The sequence below is a fragment of the Apium graveolens genome, chromosome 3 (genome assembly GCF_009905375.1).
Source record: "Apium graveolens cultivar Ventura chromosome 3, ASM990537v1, whole genome shotgun sequence".
NCBI lineage: Eukaryota > Viridiplantae > Streptophyta > Magnoliopsida > Apiales > Apiaceae > Apium > Apium graveolens.
The window spans coordinates 78,292,707-78,314,152 of record NC_133649.1 but is presented as its reverse complement, the minus strand read 5'-3'; the positions used below and the strand labels follow the sequence as shown (position 1 = coordinate 78,314,152).

The 21,446-nt window shown below is 37.0% G+C and overlaps 1 non-coding gene across 1 annotated transcript; it reads left to right on the top strand.

The window, feature by feature from the left end:
- Positions 1-990: 990 nt before the first annotated feature.
- Positions 991-1,097, top strand: LOC141716004 (small nucleolar RNA R71). Its single transcript, XR_012572740.1, has one exon. It is a non-coding gene; the product is annotated as a small nucleolar RNA R71 (small nucleolar RNA).
- Positions 1,098-21,446: the final 20,349 nt, after the last annotated feature.

Sequence of the window (21,446 nt, the reverse complement as noted above, 5' to 3'; positions counted from 1 at the left end):
AAAAGGAGGTGGAGGATAGATCTGTTTCTCCCCTGTATTACCCTCAGGAGGAGTGTGTTCCACAGTAGTCTTCCTTGCTTCCACCACTGCTTCCTTCTACACTTCTTCTTCAGCCACAACTGCATTTTCTGAAACTTGAGATTTTTCAGGCTCTTTGTCTTGCTGAATTTGGTGGCTTGCAACCTTTCCAGACCCTAAGGTGATGGCGTTCACTTGTTCTTCAACTTCCCTCTTGCCTGGATTTATTTCTGTATTACTAGGAAGCGTTCCTGGTGGTCGATTCAATAAGGCATTAGCAATTTTCCCTATTTGGTTCTCCAGAGTCTTGGTAGAAATAACCTGGCTTTGGCATATAAGAGCCTGGTTTTTGCACATAAGCCTCAACTCCTCCAATTTAGATTTTTCATTTGAAGATAGACCTGCATCATAATTTTGTTGTTGAATCTGGAGTTGTTGTATTGGTACAAATAAATGCTGAAAACCAGGAGGGTTGAATAGCTTATTTCCAAACTGCTGGAACGGTTGTTGCATCACATTCTGATTGTTGCTCCAGCTGAAGTTAGGATGATTCCAGTTGTCAGGATGATAAGTGTCTGGAACTGGTTGCTGCGATCTCTGAAAGTTGCTCACAAACTGAGCTAAGTCACTAGATATAGCGCATTGCTCCGTCGCATGCGGACCTGCACACATCTTACAAACACTAATTATCTGCTTAACACCATAGTTAGCCAGAGATCGATCTTCATAGACAATGCCTTCAGTTGAGCAGTGACAGCCGTAGCTGTATCCACCTTAAGAACTCCTATTACCTTGCTATGTGGCAATCTCTGGGCTGGATACTGATATTCATTAGCAGCCATCAGTTCAATTAGATTATAAGCTTCTTTATAGGTCTTTGCCCATAATGCTCCGCCTGCTGCTGCATCAAGCATGGGTCTGGACTGTGCTCCCAACCCATTATAAAAACAAGTGATGATCATCCAATCAGGCACTCCATCAAGAGGACTCTTCCTAAGCATCTCCTTGTAGCGCTCCCAAGCTTCATATAAAGATTCTCCTGATTGCTGCACAAATTGAGTAAGAGCATTCCTAATTGCAGTTGTCTTCGCCATAGGGAATAATTTAGTAAGAAACTTCTGAGCAAGATCTTCCCAAGTAGTAATCGAACCAGCTGGTAGAGAGTGTAACCAACTCTTAGGCTTGTCCCTCAGAGACAATGGGAACAGTCTCAGCTTCACAGCATCTTCAGAGACACCGTTGAACTTGAAGGTGTCGCAGATTTCTATGAAATCCCTAATGTGTGTATTGGAATCTTCCGTTGGAGAACCCCAAACTGGACTGAAGTCTGTACCCATTGAATTATGCCAGGCTTGATCTCAAAGGTATTAGCTGTGATAGCTGGCCTGACAATGCTAGATTGAATGTCATTGATCTTGGGTTGAGAAAAATCCATCAAGGCTTTCATTCGTGCTGCTGGATCTCCCATTGTAATGAGTACCTGAAACACAAACAAATAAACCGTGAAAGTAAAAGAATCCGAGTCAGTGAACTTTAACGACCACTGATGATAAGCACATAAACTAAAAATTAACACCGAGTCCCCGGCAGCGGCGCCAAAAACTTGTTAGGGCGAAAACACGCGCTAATATTCACGCAAGTATACGCGTTCGCAAGTAATATAAGATATAAATCAGATTCGTTCCCACAGAGACTGGTTTAGGTTAAGTTCAATTTATGCACCTATGCAACAATGTATGGTTATCGCTCAATGCTAAGACAAATAACAAATTGGGTTTTTATTAAACTAAGAGATTATACTAAATAACATTAACTAAGAGAATTGACGTTGAATTACTATATATGACAAACATGGGATTCTAACTTCATTAAATACTTCATTCAATATACTTCTCGTTCTTAACCTTAGCATGTGATGGTGAGGACACTAATCAGATAACACGAAACTGATAAATGCCAACTTTCGTTGCACGAGTACCATTCTACCAGACATCCACAAAAGAGATAGAAGCTGAATAGGCACCAATTATATTGAGACCCTATATGTCTATAGAATTTGACAACATAACGGTTTAAGCACAAGTTATCTATCTTGATTACATAGGGCAAGTAAAATGGTTAGAATTACCTACGAATCATGCATACAATACCTGAACCTATGCTAGCATGGCAAGTTCTAAACCTCTATATTCACTGTCACTTCAATAGAGATTAACACGCTATCTTATATGTGAGCTACGCACATAAGACGAATAAGCACAACCAATACTAGGATATCAATCAATCACCACACACCAAGATATCGAAACAGATTTACTATAGAAATCCATAAGTAAATCCGCTAGAATCCCATGACAACGATTAGCCCATAATTATACGCATCATCACCATGGGTTCTTATGAAAGCATGATATAAAACAAGGTCTTAATAAACTGAATAATAATTAAAGTACGAATAAATGAGATCTAGGTTCAACAAGAACGAAAACGAGCATCCAAAGTTATAACTAATTCAAAGAATCACAAGTTGAAAACAAGATCTTCCTTTTCAGAGTTGTTCTGTGCTTCTAGGCCTTCTCCTTGGTATCCCAATCTTCCCGGATGATGAAAACCTTTTTTTTTAAGTATATATACGCCCCTAGTGGACCTGGACCCTTAAAATCGTCAAATTCCACTCAAAAAAGGTTTTTTCAGCGAAATCAACGACCAGTCGCGCCCTGAGCGGCCGCTCAGCTCTCCTGAGCGGGCGCTCAGACAACTTCTGGAAAAAATTCTGATGAATTTTGTTTTTGCCATAACTTGAGTTCTACTCTTCAGAATTAGGCGATTCAACTGCCCACGCGAAGCTATTGAGATTCTCTACAATTTGACAATGGCCTTGGCTTCCAATTCTGATAACTTTTGATCATATTTCCTTTAAAAGCTCCTTTCTTCATATAACTGATACCTGAAATGCAATAACACAAAAACACATCAAAATACCAACAACTTGAGTCCAAAACACCAATTTAAGCTTGTAATGAAGCGTTCCAAGTGGATATAAAATCCACTTATCACTTGGACTGATTGATATAGATGCCATTATCAGTCTGTTTAATTTGCAAGCCTAGGAAGTAACTCATCTCTCGCATCATACTCATTTGATATCTTGATTGCATCAACTTTGAAAACTTATCACACAGTGTTTGATTAGTTGATCCAAAAATGATATCATCCACATAAATCTGGACTGGAAGCAAATCTTTACCTTTACTCAGATAAAATAGGGTTTTATCTATTGTATCTCTTTTTAATCCACTTTCAAGTGGAAACTGAGCAAGGGTTTCATACTATGCTCTAGGTGCTTGCATCAGTCCATAGAATGCTTTATCAAGTATGTAAACATAGTCAGGATGTTTGGGATCCACAAATACTGGTGGTTGTTCAATATAGACTTCTTTTTCAAGTTCTCCATTGAGAAATGCCTTCTTGACATCCATCTGAAAGACCTTGAACTTCTTGTGAGCAGCATATGCCAAGAAGATTCTGATTGCTTCCAACCTAGAAACAGGAGCAAATGTCTCATCATAGTCAATACCTTCCTGTTGGGAATATCCTTTAGCCACCAACCTTGCCTTGTTTCTGATGATTGTTCCATCAGAATCAGTCTTATTTCTAAAGACCCACTTTGTGCCCATAATTGACCTGTTCTTAGGTCTAAGCACCAGCTTCCACACTTTATTACTTTCAAATTCATTCAATTCTTCTTGCATAGCCATGACCCAATCTGCATCCTTGAGTGCATCTTCTACTTTCTTTGGCTCTTCTTTTGAAAGTAGATTGTGATATAAACATTCATTCTGAGTTGCACTTCTTGTCTTTACACCATCATCAGAATTTCCAATAATCAGATCAGGAGTATGATCTTTAGTCCATTTAGTGGCACTGGGAAGTGTCCTTCTGGAGCTAGATGCTCCCCCTGAATTGTATGCCTCTTCAAATGCATTTGAGGCTCCCCCTGAATCTGTTGTGTTATCTCCTGATGAGATATTGGGACCTGACTCATGTTTATATGATGTTGAATCGGCAATGGATTCTGAGAGATTAGATTGAGAAGAATCTTGAGATGATTCTTCAGTGTTAGTACCATCAGCTGACCCTTGCTGTTGCTCCCCCTCAACATGTGCAGGATCATTAGTACAGTGATTATCTTCAGAATCTGAAGGAGTGTCAGGATTTGGATCATCAGGATTTGACAGTTCATTAGAGTTTGATCCAGATTCCAACAATGCATTTTCATTTGTAAAGATTAAGATTTCATGAGTGTCTTCTTTAAAACCAGGAATCTTCTTATCATCGATAGATACATTTATGGAGACTACTACAGTGTATATTATCAGATTGAATACTTTGTATGCTTTTGAAGGTGAGTATCCAACAAAGATTCCTTCATTAGCCTTTGATGCAAATTTTCCAAGCTGATCAGTATGAGTTCTCAAAACAAAGCACTTATATCCAAATACATGAAGATGTTTGAGACTGGGCTTCTTTTCTTTTATCATTTGATAAGGAGTAACACCATGTCTGTTTATCGGAGTGATATTCTGAGTATAACATGCTGTGTTTACTGCTTCAGCCCAAAAGTAAGTGGGTAGTTTTGCTTCCTCTAGCAGAGTTCTGCCAGCTTCAATCAATGTTCTTCCTCTCAATAATACCATTTTGCTGAGGTGTACCAGGAGCTGAGAATTGTTGCTCTATGCCTTTGTACTTGCAGAATTCCTCCATCTTTGAGTTCTTGAATTCAGTGCTATTATCACTTCTCAGAATTTTCACTTTTTGAGTAGATCCATTTTCAATTTTCCTTATGTGGTCTAGAAGAATTTCTGGAGTTTTATACTTCCTGTGTAAAAAATAAACCCATGTATATCTAGTGAAATCATCAACAATTACAAGTGTGTACCTTTTCTTGTTGATGGACATTATGTTAACTGGTCCAAAAAGGTCCAGGTGCAGCATGTGATATGGCTCAGTGATAGAGAATTATGTTTTGCTTTTGAAAGATACTCTTCTTTGTTTAGAGCATGTGATATGGCTTACAAAGACCATCACTTGAGTATAGCATGTTTGGCAATCCTCTTACAAGCTCCTTCTTGGCAAGTTCATTGATTGAATTGAAGTTGAGATGTGAGAGCTTCTTATGCCAGTTCCAGTTCTCATCTACTGATGCCTTAGAGATAATGCAAGTAGCTTCCTTTTCAAGACTTTCATGTAGCCTTGCTTCATAAATGTTATCATGTCTGTATCCTACCAAGACAATTTTCTTTGACTTGTTATGAACAACTTCACAGTATGAGTCATAGAATACCACATGATAACCTCTGTCAGTGATTTGACTGATGCTCAGAAGATTATGCTTCAGTCCATCCACAAGAGCTACATTCTCTATTGCCACTCTTCCAATTATCAAGTTGCCATATCCCAGAGTATGTCCTAAATTTCCATCTCCATAAGATAAATCTGGGCCAGCCTTCTTATCAAATTCTGACTACAGGGATTTATTTCCAGTCATGTGTCCTGAACATCCACTATCCAAGACAAGTGTATTTTTCTTGTTACCCTGCAATCAGAAGAATAATTAATTAGAAGGATTTTTAAGGACCCACACTTGTTGGGTCCTCTTTTTGGACAACTTAAGCCTTTGTGTGTCAGGAGTACTTTTGACAGTTTTTCCTTTGTCAGGATTTGCCTTGTCAGAAGCAAATTTAGTAAAACCAACAGAATTAAGCACACAAGCAACTTTATTAAACTTAGGCAAAGGTTCATAGTAATTGTGATACAACTTGTGATAAGAACTACAAGTATAAATCGAATGCCAACTACTACCACAATGAAAACAAGGATTTTGTGGTTTATAAAATACTGTTCTACCCCTAACATCAAACTCAGGAATAGCAGTTTTCTTTTTCTTATTCCTCCTGTAATCAATAGCAAGATGATTAGTATTTCCACAGTTAAAACAAGTTTTTCTAGGAGCATTGTGAACAACCTTGTAATTTGAATCCTTAAAAATACCTTGCTTACCATTCCTGTTTATTTCAGGACTTTTTCCTTAATGTTTATCAGTAGCCTCAGATATTTTCTTTTTCAATTGTCTTGCTGACAAAAGTCCTATGTTCTTTTCTTTCTTAACAGACGTAATGGTTTCCTTGCTTTCCTTTCTTAGAGTTTTATCACTTACCAGTTTTTCTTGTGATACTGATGTTGAACCCTTTTCAAAAATGGATTTGGGTTCACCAACTTCTGAAGAGATAAACTTAACAGGAGTTTTAAGAGTGATTTTATTTTCAGTGTCAACATCCTTAACTCCATCTTTATATCCTAAGCATTCTTTCCAGTTTTTCTTTGAGATTATCTCATGAATCTTTTTTCCTGAAACAGTCCAGGCTTTAAGAGTTTTTATCTCATTTTCTAGATCCTTTTCTAACATATTGTATCTAGCCTCAAGAACCTTAACTGAATGTTTAGCTCTCTCACATTCTTTCTTCAAATCTATCTGATTTATTAAGTCAGACTCTAACTGTTCATTCCTAGACTTCAGGATCTCAATTTCAGTTATAAGTCTATCATTTTCTAGAGTCACATTCTTAAAATTACCATGCAAAGATTTAAGAATAGATTTCAATTCAGATATGTTTTCAGTATCAAAAGAGAAGAAAGGAGTTTGTACCGTAGGCTCAGAAGTAGCAGGATCATCAAGACTCGCCATCAGTGCATAACATGTGTCTTCATCTTCAGAATCAGAGGAGTCCACCCAATTCTTGCTTGATGTGATCAGGGCTTTGCTCTTCCCTTTGTCATGCTTTGTTTTCTTGCACTCTGTGGAAAAGTGACCAGGTTCATCACAGTTGTAGCATTTGATCTTTGCCCTGTCTACCTTCCCAGCTCTAGAGTCCTTTCCATCTTTTCTCCCAGTTGACTTCCTTTCACTTCCAATAAACTTCTTTCTGAAGTTTCTGTTGTTCTTAGACTTCCTGAATTGCATCCTCCTAAAGCCCTTAACCAGCAATGCGGCCATTTGCATGCCATCAAAATCTGTCATGTTCTCATCAGTTTCATAATCAGTATCATCATCAGGATTTGATGATGAATCATCAGTATCTGATTCTGGCAAATTGTTCTTCTTTCTTGCAGCTCCAGCATACTTTTCTCTTGAAACATTATCATTCACTTTCAAAGCAATAGATTTCCCTTTATTGCTTTTCCTATCTCTCCTTTGCTGAACTTCCAAATCATGAGTTTTCAGCATGCCATAGACTTCATCCAGAGTAATTACGTCCAGATCATACTGATGTCGTATGATTGAAGTCTGAGTCTCCCATTCTTCACTCAAGGCTCTCAGAAACTTGGTGTTTGAATCCTCTCGATCATACACCTTTCCCACCAAAGAAAGATTATTTAGCAGAGTCAGAAAGCTATCATATATGTCAGTGAGACTTTCGTCAGGCTTGTCCTCAAAGTGTTCATATTCTTGAATCAGAACAGCCCTTCTGTTCTTCTTGATGGCCATGGTTCCTTGACATGAGTTTCAAGAGCATCCCAGATCTCCTTGGCAGTCTTGTAGGCTATAACCCTGTTTGACATCACAGAATCAAGACTGTTATGCAAAATGTTTCTTACCTTTGCATCTTTCAGCACAACTACTTTCTCTTCTGGTGTCCACAAAGTCTTCTCCTTCAGTTGATAATGTTCAGCAACAGTAGGAGTTGCAGGCACCAGTTTTGTTGGCATGAAGGGTCCATCATTAATTACGTCTAGATAATATGGATCTGTAGCTTCCAGGTAAACGAGCATCTTCACCTTCCATGTTGGATATTCAGTCTTTTTCAGAATGGGAATTTTAATGCTTTCATACTTGTTTAGAGACATGTTTAGATCGTTTCTGATTGTAAATTTATCAGTGTGCTCTGATACCAATTGTTGCCCAGTAAAGATACAATTGTTTAAGGGGGTTGGATACAATTGTATAAATATTTCGAACAAGTAATAAAATATAACAGCTTTTTATATTTCTGATAAAAACTGTTACAAAATCCTCTCAAGAAATACTAATGTTCTTGAGAACTGTTAGGTCGAAGGATCCTCAAGTGTGATACATTAAGTGATGACCTAAACTGTGTTTATATACTACATAGCTACAACAAATTAATCTAAGATATGCATTATCAAAAACTAACTGAAACTCATACATATCTTAAACTAAATAGATAAAGTCCTATAACTCAGACGTAACAGATATCTGCTCCATATTATAAGGAACAAAACAAATCCTCTAATGCTGACTGTCTTCAAATACTGATGTCATTCAAATACTGATGACATGCTTAATCCTGACGGTACATCAGATCCTGATGTCACCCGAACAGCCAGATCCTGAGCTTCTTCTGATCATTGAGAATTCAATATGTAACATCAAAAGCTACGGTCCAATATCAGTCTTGATAGTCGAGCAAACTATGACGACCACGACTAAAAGTGGGTCGTATAGCCCACGGACCGAAAAGACCACGTGATAGGCTCGTCGAGCAAACCTGAGAATGAGGTCTACAATGACACTAACGTCGTATCCAAAATAGAAACGGTCTCCTCCTAGGAAGGATCCAGAATCAACCGTCTAGGATAGTCCTACTTACCATCTAAGTAAAAGAGTTGTGCTAGGTAATGAATAGAACACAAGGGGGGTGAATGTGTTTTAGATTATTTATAAGCATTTTAAACTTTTATGGAAATGGTGAACAAATTAGTCTAACTTGTAGAGATATAGTGTTCAAATAGAATTAATAAACATGCACATAAACACAGTATCTTCAAAACTCACTTAATTTTATATTATAATCAAGTATGTCTTGCTACAAATTTCTGGGTTCTTAGTTGATAAAGAACTCAGCTTCTTTCTTGAGAGAGTTACAAGAAATTCTAGATCTATTTTTTACAACTTAAAATAAAGCATTCAGTGGTTACTTTATAGAATAGTAAACACAGGTTTTACACAGCATGCAATAGCATATACTAAACCCTACTTTAAGTTATCTAAAGCTTTCCATTTATGGCTTAGTATATCTTTGCAAATCGTGCATGTCTGTGACTTTTCTTTGTCAGTTAATCTTGTCCTTTGATCTTGTGCTCTTCAAGATGCTTTTGTAGACTTTTCAAATTAGTGATTGATTTGTTTGTTGATTGACAATCTTGGATCTTTAACTAGTCTGCATTCTGTACTTGAGGTCTATATCGAGATCTCCAGTTTGTTATATAGAGAACTTGACATCTCAATAAGTATAATGGCTTATCGAGATCTCTTATTTCTCTATAATTGTTTTTTCTTATCGAAGTCTCTGAGTTCTCTATAAGAGAATTTGGCTTGTCGAGATCTCTGAATTTATGCATGTAGAAAAGACTTGTCGATATCTCTGAAATCTCTATAGGAATATTGACTTATCGATATCTCTGAGATCTCTAATGAGAGTTTTGACTTGTCGATATCTCCAATCTTCACATCTTCAATTTGAATTGTCGATATCTCTGAATTCTCTATTGATCTTCAATCCTCATGTCTTCATTTGGCTCGTTGATATCTCTTAGACTTCTCTGTAAGCTATTTTTGACTTGTCGATAAGTCATTCCGGAGTTCTCAAATGACTTCTCTATATGACTTGATCTGTGACTTGTAGATTTCTTGACTTGGAATGTTTTTCTCAAAATAAATTTATTCAACTCCAAGCTTCTTCACACTTTCTCTGAGGCATGATCTTCTTCCAGAGTTTATTCTTAGGCTTGAGACTGTTTACAGAAAAATACTCCAGTCTAATTGATTGACACTTATACAGACTCAAGTAATACAATACAAAATACAAACTTAGAATATCATACAACTTACTTAGGACTGTCTATTTGACTTAGTCTTGTTATAGTACATGCATTTCTTGCATAACAACTTTTCCACTAAGTCTCCCTACCCTAGTCTAACCCTAGACTCAATATCTATATAAAGAGTTCTACCCCTTAACCTAGAAGAACATTTTAGGCTTAATCCTCAAATAAGGACATACAAGCCACTACGCCATTGGTGTGCCCTCGCCGCCATGGCCCCGAGGGCATCATCAATAACTATGTATTTAGCATGATTCTCTACTACATAGAGATACGTAGGCATCTTGCAAGGACAACTAGTCCCCACCGCGAGAGCAGCCATTAAAGCTTGAAGCTCAACAACCCTACCACTAAATACAATCACAACCCTAGTTTTTATTCCACAACATTTGGCGCCATATGTGGGAAGACAACAACAACCATGGTGAGCACACGGAACAGAAGTAATAATCGGGAAGATGATATATGTAATAACCCCAATTTTTGGAAATTTTTGAAACCCTTATGAATAGTGTTTTTGCTGAATGAGAAAACTTTTCATGCCACACTATGTAGGGGTTCTGATATGGATATTCTGAGATTTTATTAGTACTTTATATGGGATATAAGTGTATGTAAAGATCGTCAGAATCCAAATCCGAACACTTTGATTTTTCCCGGAAATCCAATAGATACGGAAAGAATTGAGTATAAGGTAACAGGATAAAAGGATTTAAATTAAAGGATTATAATAGAGGATCATAAAAAGGAATATAATGTATTGAGAAAGGTTAAGGGAACCTAAGTAATAAGATCCCGGGTATGATCCCTCAAACGATAAAAGAAAACGAAAGTTAAGCGAACAGTATAACAGATCAGCGGTCATTAGGCAAACAATTAGGAAGTTAATCAAAGGGATTAGAGAGGATGATGTCACCCAACAAATAGAAAGAGGACAAGGAGGGGAGGATGACATCATGAGGATGACACAAGCATGACATGGGAAGGAAGGAGGTGTGGTTGAATGAGAACCACACAAATTCAAGGGCAACAAGGTAATTGACTAAAACAAACACAAAAATCAAACCAACCAAGCCAAGCAAATCATTTTTCATCAAAATCAAAAAGAAACTTATTTATAATATTCATTCGAGGACTTATGACTCCTTTATATTATTTATTGAATATTATTTCGAATATTCATTCGAGGGCTTATGACTCAGCTTATTTATTTATTGAATATTATTTCGAATATTTATTCGAGAGCTTATGACTCAGCTTATTTATTTATTGAATATTATTTCGAATATTCATTCGAGGGCTTATGACTCAGCTTATTTATTTATTGAATATTATTTCGAATATTCATTCGAGGGCTTATGACTCAGCTTATTTTATTTATTGAATATTATTTGAATATTCATTTGAGGATCTATGACTCCGATTATTTGCTGAGATATATTCTTTATTTTATTAAAGAATAAGGTGTCGATAATCAAACTCACTTTTGATTATTCAAATAAAGATAGTACTTTCGTATAGGTATATCTTTGGATATTTAATATTCATTTCAAGTATAATTTCAAAACTTCTACTTCAATTATTTTTATAAAGATTATATGGAAATATTATTTAAATAATAATATTCAGATATTTTCTAATATATTGGGACTGATTTATTTTGTTAAATCAGCATCACTCCAAACACTCTTAAAAATGTTTTGCGAGTCTTCAAAATGATTTTTAAAAGTTAGAGCGGATCCCAAAACTCATTTTTATATTTAAGATCCTCCTTTCGAAGGGGATTTAAATACTCGCTCAAAACCTGAGGGATCCGGCTCTGTGGTGTGTTTTATATTCGCAACAAGGTTGCTGTTTTGTTAAATGAATTGATTACTTACCCAACACTCGGGAAGTAAAATTCTTGGAACAAGTTAATCCATTAACAGGCATCGCCTGGGAAATATCGGTGAGTTCTCCTTTCCAACTAGATACGACTTCTTGGTGGAGCCGTATCAACAAGTTTCTACTTAGGGAAAGGGGGAACGAGCTTTACGTTTCAGAGTCATGGATTTCATCTGAACTAGGAGTGGCGTAAGTGGTCGAGTGGCGCCGGCCCAGCCTTATTATATTGGCCCAAATGGCCTGGAAGTTCCGCTAAGGCGGTCCATTCCTTAGGAGTTCAGTGTTCGGTTGACAAGTAAATCCGACAGGTTCTCCTCTACATGTAGAAAATGGTGGGGTTGTACTACTACGACTGATCATCGTAAGTGGTCTTCCTGGCGCGGCAAACTCCCGTAATGAGTTCATCATCCAATTGGATATTTCTGCAACACTACCCAGAGCACTTCGATAGAAAGGCTACGGCTGGGCGATTGTTGAGTGTTGGCAGGGTCAAGTTTTCAAAATGATGTTTGCATCAAATGAAGTATCTCGTAACTTCATTTTATTTTGATGATATTTTAAAGATTTAATCTATTCAAATCTGGTCTTGTAGTCTCATCTACGTGATGAACTTTTGAAACTAATTATAACTTGAACGGTGGTAGTTCAAGTAGTATTTGGAAAAGATATAAGTATATTGGAGTATCTTGTAACTTCATCTTTTAAACTTATATCTAGTAAATGATTATCTTATGCATGACAAAGATTTTCAGAAAAACGTTGAGACAAGGTTAGATATATGAGATCACCTTGCAACAATATTTTTATACAGTTATAAACTGGAACTCTGTGTATATTATGTATGGAAGAGGACTTCCAAGATTTTGAAAAGTATATATGTATATATACTGAATATTTTGCGACTTCATCGCATTAAGATATCAACTTGGTTCATTTCTTTTGACCAAGACTTTCATGAGTACTATGAGAAGGCTCATATACTATTAATCATTATACATATTATTTTGGTGGGCTTGTTGCTCACCCTTGCTTTCTTTTTTCATCACACAACAACAGATAGAAAAGATGAACAGAACCAAGCTCCCGATTCGCAAGCGATTAGGAGACGTTCCGCAGTTTTCTAGAAGCATTGATGCCGCCGTAGCTGAGGTAGGAACTACCAATAGGCTAGGCTTTCAACTTTTGATGTACCAGATTTATTTATATTTATGAATTGTAATAATGGCAAAGAAATGTAAATTTATTCAGAAAACCTTTTAAGGTGTATTGGCAGATAATTGTGGAATAAAATGACTTGTGGTTATTTTTGGATGTTCATCTCTGAGACTATAACGTGTGGTGTGTGTGCTTATTGTGGGGTCACAGTACAGAGTAGTTGAGTAATTATTAAGATTGGGTGTTATTAAGGGAAATGGAACTCGTGACGACCCGAATCCCCGACCCCGGATCTGGGGGTGTTACAGAAATGGTATCAGAGCTAAGCGTTATAAACCTCAGAGATGATGGGACGTTAAGATAATAAGTTCACTAAGATAATAAGAACTCTTGCCAAGTTCATAGTCGGACTACCTAACGTAGTACTGACAGTTAAAACCCTTATGGGAACCCTTATAAATGTAGCGATAGAAGCGTAGTTCGTTATCGTATATGGTAGCGGGACTCCGAACCCTGAAGTTGAGGAACATCAACGCGATGATGTTTTATTACTAATTGGAGATCAGATTGTGGATCCAATAGAGCGTCCTAACGCAGGACCGGATGATGTTGATATTGAGGATGTAGCGGTTGAGGATGTTGTCCTAGAAGGGATAGTTGCTGAGGAGGATCCCATGGAGGATCCTGACGAGATTGGATAAAGGACCACTGATGAATTGATGACCATGGTTAGGGCAACTCCCAGAGGTAGGATTGGCCGGTCACTACCGGAGGTTCGTTCAAGTTTGTAAAGATAGTAGCCCCTTTAACGCGGCTTACTCGTAAGACTGAGAAGTTCGAATGGACAGAGAAATGCGAGAACAACTTTTAAGAACCGAAGCAAAGGTTGGTGACGTTCCCTATGTTGGCGTTGCCGGATGGAAAATGAGATTTTGTGAAGTGTAGTGACGCTACGCATAAGGAATTAGGGTGCTTCTCATACAGCACAGCAAGGTAATCGCGTACGCGTCAAGACAATTAAGGTAATATGAAATTCGATATCCCCGCCCATGAGCTTAGGCTCGTGGCAATAGTTTTACCCTAAAGATTGGAGGCACTACTTGTATGGAGAGAAGTGCGAGAATTACCTAAGCCATAAGTGCTCTAGTACATTTTCACGTAGAAAGAGCTCAACATATGCCAGAGGAGGCAGTTAGAGCTAATCAAGAATAATGATTGGGAGATTCTTTATCATTCGGGGAAAGCCAATGTGGTGGCTGATGCCCTTAGTAAAAAGGAGAGACTCAAGATGATAATGTCTTTGGGAGAGTTTATAAGAGATTTTGGAAATAGTAGTGAAGGTAACCGGAGCCGGTACCGAAAAGCTGTTTGAGATTGCAATAGAGACCGAATTATTGGAAAAGAGCATACGGTGCCAGAGAAAGGTGATGAATGAAGGCAGAGAGCCAACAAATAAATATGAGATTAATACCGAGAAAGATGATAAGGGAATAATGAGGTATTCCTATAGAATTTGGGTTCCGAAAGTTCAAGAGCGTAAGGATGAGAACTTAGATGAGAGCCATAGTTTGAGGAATAAGATTTAGAGCAAACCCTGAACGTGATAGTCAGGGAGGTCGCCATCAAGATAGAAGGAACCCATGACATAATGGAGTGGAAAATGAGGATTTTAAATTAAAAGATGACCCCAATTATGGGGAGTAGGATGAAACATTTCATACTAAGGAAACAGAAAGTCGAGTAAGGAAAGGAGACCCGAGACGGTACTCCTATACGGCAATTCATGGACCTGTCTAGACAGAACTTAGACTATTATCCCCAACCACCACCTTGAGGAAACAATGTGATAGGAAATTCTTTCAGGACCTGTAAGTCTCTAAGCTCTCAGAGTTCCAAGGAACAGGTTGACCCAGTCGAGGCAAGAGCCTGGCTAAAGGAAATAGAGGAATCATTTGAGATTCTGAATGATTGACGAATCACAAAAGACTGTTTTTGTCACTTACCCTCCTAAGAGAGAGACCACCCGCTGGTGAAAGGCCAAGGAAGGCACGGAGCAAGAGATTATAATAAATTGATTTAAGTTCAGTCAATTGTTTTCAGGAAAGTACTTCCCAAGGTTATGGAGATAGTGTAAAAGCTTTAGAGCCAGAACAAAGGCAGACGAGTATGATGAATTATGAATCTAAGCTGTAAAAGTTGTTAAGATTCGTTCTAAAGACGCGAATCCAGAATGACGGGATATTTGAAATCAATGCTTATGTTGTGTTGGTTCATGAAATAATGATAAGAGAAAGGAAAATAAAAAGGAATTGAAGTGGAAAGGAATATAAAGGCAACAGAGTTTGAGGAATGATAAGGGAGTTGGGTATGAGGAAACCCTAAAGACTCATATTAATAGAAATAGAAAAGTATATGATCGTCAGGATGAGGGTGATTCACCATGAGTTAAAGTTGACGGTTGAAGGCATAAGAGATGCATATATTTTATCCCCTTTAAGTTGGGAGGATTCGAGGAAACATTGAGATAGTTCGAAGGATAAACAATGAGACGCGGATAGACTGAGGAGACAAGGAAGTAAGAAATTAGGAAAATTGGATGAAGGAAGTGACCTTCAAGAATGTGAAGTGTAATATCGGTGGCTTGATATCCAGAAAGGGAGACGTCAGGTATGAAAGATATCCCAACATTGAGATGACTGTTGAGATAAATAAAAGAGGTAAATGAGTAGTTAGAACTAAAAGGTTCACGTTGAACACGACAAACATCTTCTAGAACATCCCTATTATCATTACTGAATCAGGCAAGAAAAGCGGATAACCGTTCTTATCTTTTGGAGGCCATATTGATTGACCTCATTTTGAATACAGATGTTATTGTGAAATTAGGCATATACTATCGAGGTGGGAATGATTGAATAAGATACCCTTATCAGGGATATATGACTTGATTTATCCATGGAAGGATGCATGTACCTTTTAAAGGTGGAATTAAGGATAGAACGTCGGTAACTTAAAATGAATCCTCGGGGAATGCATAAAGGTTGGAATTTCACCCTTAATAGGGATAGTATGAGTTTTGACAGTATGAATTGGAAAGGATTAAGGTAATAATAACCTTTAAGGATCAGTGGAGAAATTCTTCAGAAGTATATAGACAATGGTTCTAGTATTAGTAAGTGGTATTTTGATATGCCCTGTATATAGGGAATACAGGAGGAACGATTGAAGGATAACCTTAAAGGTTTTACAAGGAGAAAGGTAATATTCAAAATTCTCAAGAATAGAAATGTTGATAAAGGAAATATGACGTAATTATAATGTTGCCAAGTGGGGCACGTGTTAAACCACGAGAAAGTATGGATCGAACCAGTAATGGTCGAAATTGTTTAGGGCAATTAGGACTTAAGATAAAAGATGTTCTAAGTATGATTAAGAGTCAGTCTTGACAGTGATTAGCCTCTAAAGATTGAGGCAATAACTTATGGAAAAATGGTGATATTTTTTTTTTATTTACTCATCAGATATTAAAGAAAAGCATTTTTACATAAGCTGTGATTGAAATAAGGTAGAAAATTTATTTGGAGGTGGTTAAAATGACATTGACTGTAAGGAACTATTACTATCAGGAAAGGCCAAAGAGGTGGCCGACACTTTAATGATAAAAGGATAATTGTAGGCGCTTGTGCCAAAGGATATAGTGATGATGGTTAAAAGCTGAAGGTTGTATTATGGTTTGGAAGATTGACATTCCTTCTGATGACTGTGCAATACCCAGCCGTAATAGTAGTTGGTAAAGGTTTAATTCGTGTAATCGCCATGAGCGGGCTATCTATCTTAGAAGGTACTATCTTGAGAATGAGCCTGGACCATGTTTCAAAAGGACTAAACGAACCTTTGAGTAAGTCTTCTATTTAAGGCATATGATTTAGAATGGTATTAACCTGCTATCGTTGCTTTGATTGAAACTCTTCTGCAATTTTATCTGCTTCATGTCATGAAAGTACGTCAGGATCTGGAGTGTTCTTCATGAATTATGAATGGGGGTTATGTTAACTCCTTAGAAGTATTCTATACGACATGTATGGACTCCGTATGGTTAGATATTAAGATTTCATGGAAAGTGAATGACGACAGTAGGTCAGTGGTGGACCATAGTAATGCAACAATGATTCTGCGAGTAATGAGCTGGTTACAACCATGAGAGTTGTATTGGAATGGATGTTGAGATTAAGTACCACTAATCGGGTCGTGGTGATGTATAAGTTATCATTGAATAGACTAATTAAGTAGATTATTTACCTATTGAATATTTATTCATCCTTATCAATTGAGGGTCGTATGACTATACGAGGAAGGTTGCGATGCAAGCATAGAATTCTAGTAACGATGATGTCTAGAATGAGATTCCAGATTCAATTTTCAATGTCGAGGGAGTTTCAAAGGTGATTGTGTATAAGCTCGAGGAAGAGCATGGGTCCATAGAATGATGGACGGGATAGCGGAAATATTTAGGCATGTGAAATACGATGCTATAATACTTTATGTTGATATAAATACATATATGTTTTGTTCTCCTATGACAAACCTCTATAGTTCAGAGGTAGATTCCAAGCCAGATATTTTATGGCAATATTTTTTTTACATATATACAATTCTCTTCAGTTCGTTCTTTTCTCTTCTTTTCATTTCAAGTAAGCTGAGAAGAACAACCCTTCCAGAAGGGGAGGTATTGCCGAATGACTATCTATCTTTGTGATAGAAGCCTAGTAGGATACCATCTATTGTTTAGTTGCTTGTCAAGTACTAAAGGCTGGCCACCTTCTGTACTAACTATGCAATATAAAAGTGTTCATGATCATAGTGATCTCTCAACAAATTCCTTTACTTCTATATGATTGATCAAACTTTGGGAAATAGAAACAGCAGAAAAAAGGAGTAATAAAGTTGTGGTAGTATTCGAAATGGAAACACATTCGTGATACTAAGGTTGAAGTGGTTATTAAAAGGTTATAGAACGCTAACGAGCAAAAGTATAACTAGTATAATATTAGGAACGGAAGGTTGTAGCGATTACGAACTAGAAAAGAATGGGTATTGAGAAGCAAAAGCTCTAATGCTAAACGCTATAATGAGAGTCTGTGCAATAGACTTGAAAGAATTTGGAATGATCACTTAACGCGGATTTAGTTATATCACGACAATAGATCATATGTCATTATCGAGATGTCACCTTATGAGATCCTTGAGGGAAGATAATGTCGATCTCCCTTATGTTAGGATGAAGTTGTAGAGCGCAAGATGCTCAGACCAGTAGTGGTCCAAAGGACCAAGGATATAATAGATCTAATCAGAGGACGGCTGGTAGTAGCCCAAGATAGGAACACGAAGTATGTTGATTTGACACGAAAGGACAAGGAATAGGAAGTGGGGGACCTAGTGTTGTTATAGGTATTTCCTTGGAAAGGAAGGATGAGGTTCGGAAAGAAAGGGAAGTTAAGTCCACGAATTGTTGGACCCTTGGATATATTAAAACATATTGGGAAGATAGCATATGAGCTAGCCCTACCCCCGAATATGTAGCAAGTTCATAATGTGTTCCACGTATCAATGTTAAGAAAATGTAATTCGGATGCCAGATAAATAGGGGCATATGAGCGCATAGGCATGCGACCAGACATAACCTATAGGGAGCAACCAGAAAGGGTTATAGATCGAAAAGGGACAAGTGCTTAGGAGAAGGGTTATCAAACTAGTCAGAGTTTGATGGTAGAACCACAATGTGGGAAAATTGACTTGAGAGTTAGAAAGTGCAATACTAAGAAAGTATCCCTATTCATTTCTATCTGATTCCGGGACGGAATCCTTTTAAGGAGGGGAGACTGTAATAACCCCAATTTTTGGAAATTTTTGAAACCCTTATGAATAGTGTTTTTGCTGAATGAGAAAACTTTTCATGCCACACTATGTAGGGGTTCTGATATGGATATTCTGAGATTTTATTAGTACTTTATATGGGATATAAGTGTATGTAAAGATCGTCAGAATCCAAATCCGAACACTTTGATTTTTCCCGGAAATCCAATAGATACGGAAAGAATTGAGTATAAGGTAACAGGATAAAAGGATTTAAATTAAAGGATTATAATAGAGGATCATAAAAAGGAATATAATGTATTGAGAAAGGTTAAGGGAACCTAAGTAATAAGATCCCGGGTATGATCCCTCAAACGATAAAAGAAAACGAAAGTTAAGCGAACAGTATAACAGATCAGCGGTCATTAGGCAAACAATTAGGAAGTTAATCAAAGGGATTAGAGAGGATGATGTCACCCAACAAATAGAAAGAGGACAAGGAGGGGAGGATGACATCATGAGGATGACACAAGCATGACATGGGAAGGAAGGAGGTGTGGTTGAATGAGAACCACACAAATTCAAGGGCAACAAGGTAATTGACTAAAACAAACACAAAAATCAAACCAACCAAGCCAAGCAAATCATTTTTCATCAAAATCAAAAAGAAACCAAGGCATTGTTCTTCATGCTCTCGGCCAAAACAGAACCAGAACACTAAAACTGCTGTATCTCCTTCATTTCTCACTCAAATATTGTGTTCTATAGCTCATTGGAAAGGTATTGAGATGGCCTACAACTCTTGTTCACAAGTCTCGTCCAAATAATCATGGTAAGACCCTCATTTTTACAGTTCTTTAAATCGGACTTTTAGAAACTTCAAAGCCTAACTTTGTGTTCTTGATTTCTTTGGAAAGATCAAGCTTGTAGGAGGCTCCTTAAGGCTTCCTAGCAACTTAACACCTCCCAAGGAAGGTATAAAATTCAAACCCTAGCCTTTACTTTATTTGTTAGTAAGTTTAATGGTTGGTGTTGTGAAATGAGAAGCATGGATTGTGATTATTAGTAGTTTGGTTTGATTTGGAAGTGTTTTGGTAATTGAAGCTTGATTATAGTTCATAGGTCTTGATTGTGGTTGTTTGAGTTGAAAACCTTGGAGATTATGGACTGATGTGGTATGGTTTAGGTGAAGTTTTGTTGTATTGATGGTTATGAGTTGGTTGGTGGTTAATTGGAGTAGTTTAAACATTGGTAATCGCGTAAACATAGCCGTCGTAACGTCCGATTTTCTTTGGACTGTTTTTGTGCATAACATTAGGACCCGAGAACCCCCTGATAGATTATGACCACTGCCATGTTTAGATAGCTCATGTTACGAGCTTCGTTTTGATATGTAGTTCGTTCGATTCCGATGCACGGTTTAGGAGAAACGACCGTTTCAAGTAACGGCGTTTCGCGAACGAAACTTTTCCCCTCGCCTTCCTTTGAAACATAGGTTAAAGACCAAAAAGGGTTAATTAATGTATGAAACATTTATGGTAAGTGTGTTAGGCAGTTGGTAAGACACTCGCGAAGGAATCGCCTTAAAACTCGTAAAGGTTAAATTATTAAAAATGGTGGAGCCGAGGGTACTCGAGTGACTTAAGAGAATCAGTAAGCGCAAAACAAGCGTTAGAGTATAAGTTAGTTAAAGTATAGATTTACAAGTGACTTTGGTTTAATTCCAACTTACTTGTTGTTTATAGGTTACCAAACTCGTCCCGATCCATTCGTAACCCCCAGTCGCTCAGGCAAGTTTTCTACCCGTTATACTGTTGTTGTGATGTATATATGTATATGCATTATCTTGCGATAGATGCATGATGTTTATATTAGCAAATGTTGCAATATATTGAAGCATGCTGCTATGGTATATATATGCATGCCTGTGTCATATTCTTGCCATATATATCTGTTGGTTCAGTTGATAATACCTATGCTAGAGAATAGCGGTAATTTGCATATACCCTTAGTATAGGGACCCAAAGGTGAAAACATTTTCTAAAACCGGGAGTCGAGGATCCCGAGTAGATTTTATATATATATATTTATATATATATGGTTATAGTTTTCAAAACTATTAATCGAATAAGGTTTATTCGATAACTTGATTTTATTAATGATTATTATCTTGAATATTCATTCGAGGACTTATGACTCCTTTATATTATTTATTGAATATTACTTGGATATTCATTTGAGGATGTGTGACTCAATTATTTTATTTAATGAATATTATTTATAATATTCATTCGAGGACTTATGACTCCTTTATATTTATTTATTGAATATTATTTCGAATATTCATTCGAGGGCTTATGACTCAGCTTATTTATTTATTGAATATTATTTCGAATATTTATTCGAGAGCTTATGACTCAGCTTATTTATTTATTGAATATTATTTCGAATATTCATTCGAGGGCTTATGACTCAGCTTATTTATTTATTGAATATTATTTCGAATATTCATTCGAGGGCTTATGACTCAGCTTATTTTATTTATTGAATATTATTTGAATATTCATTTGAGGATCTATGACTCCGATTATTTGCTGAGATATATTCTTTATTTTATTAAAGAATAAGGTGTC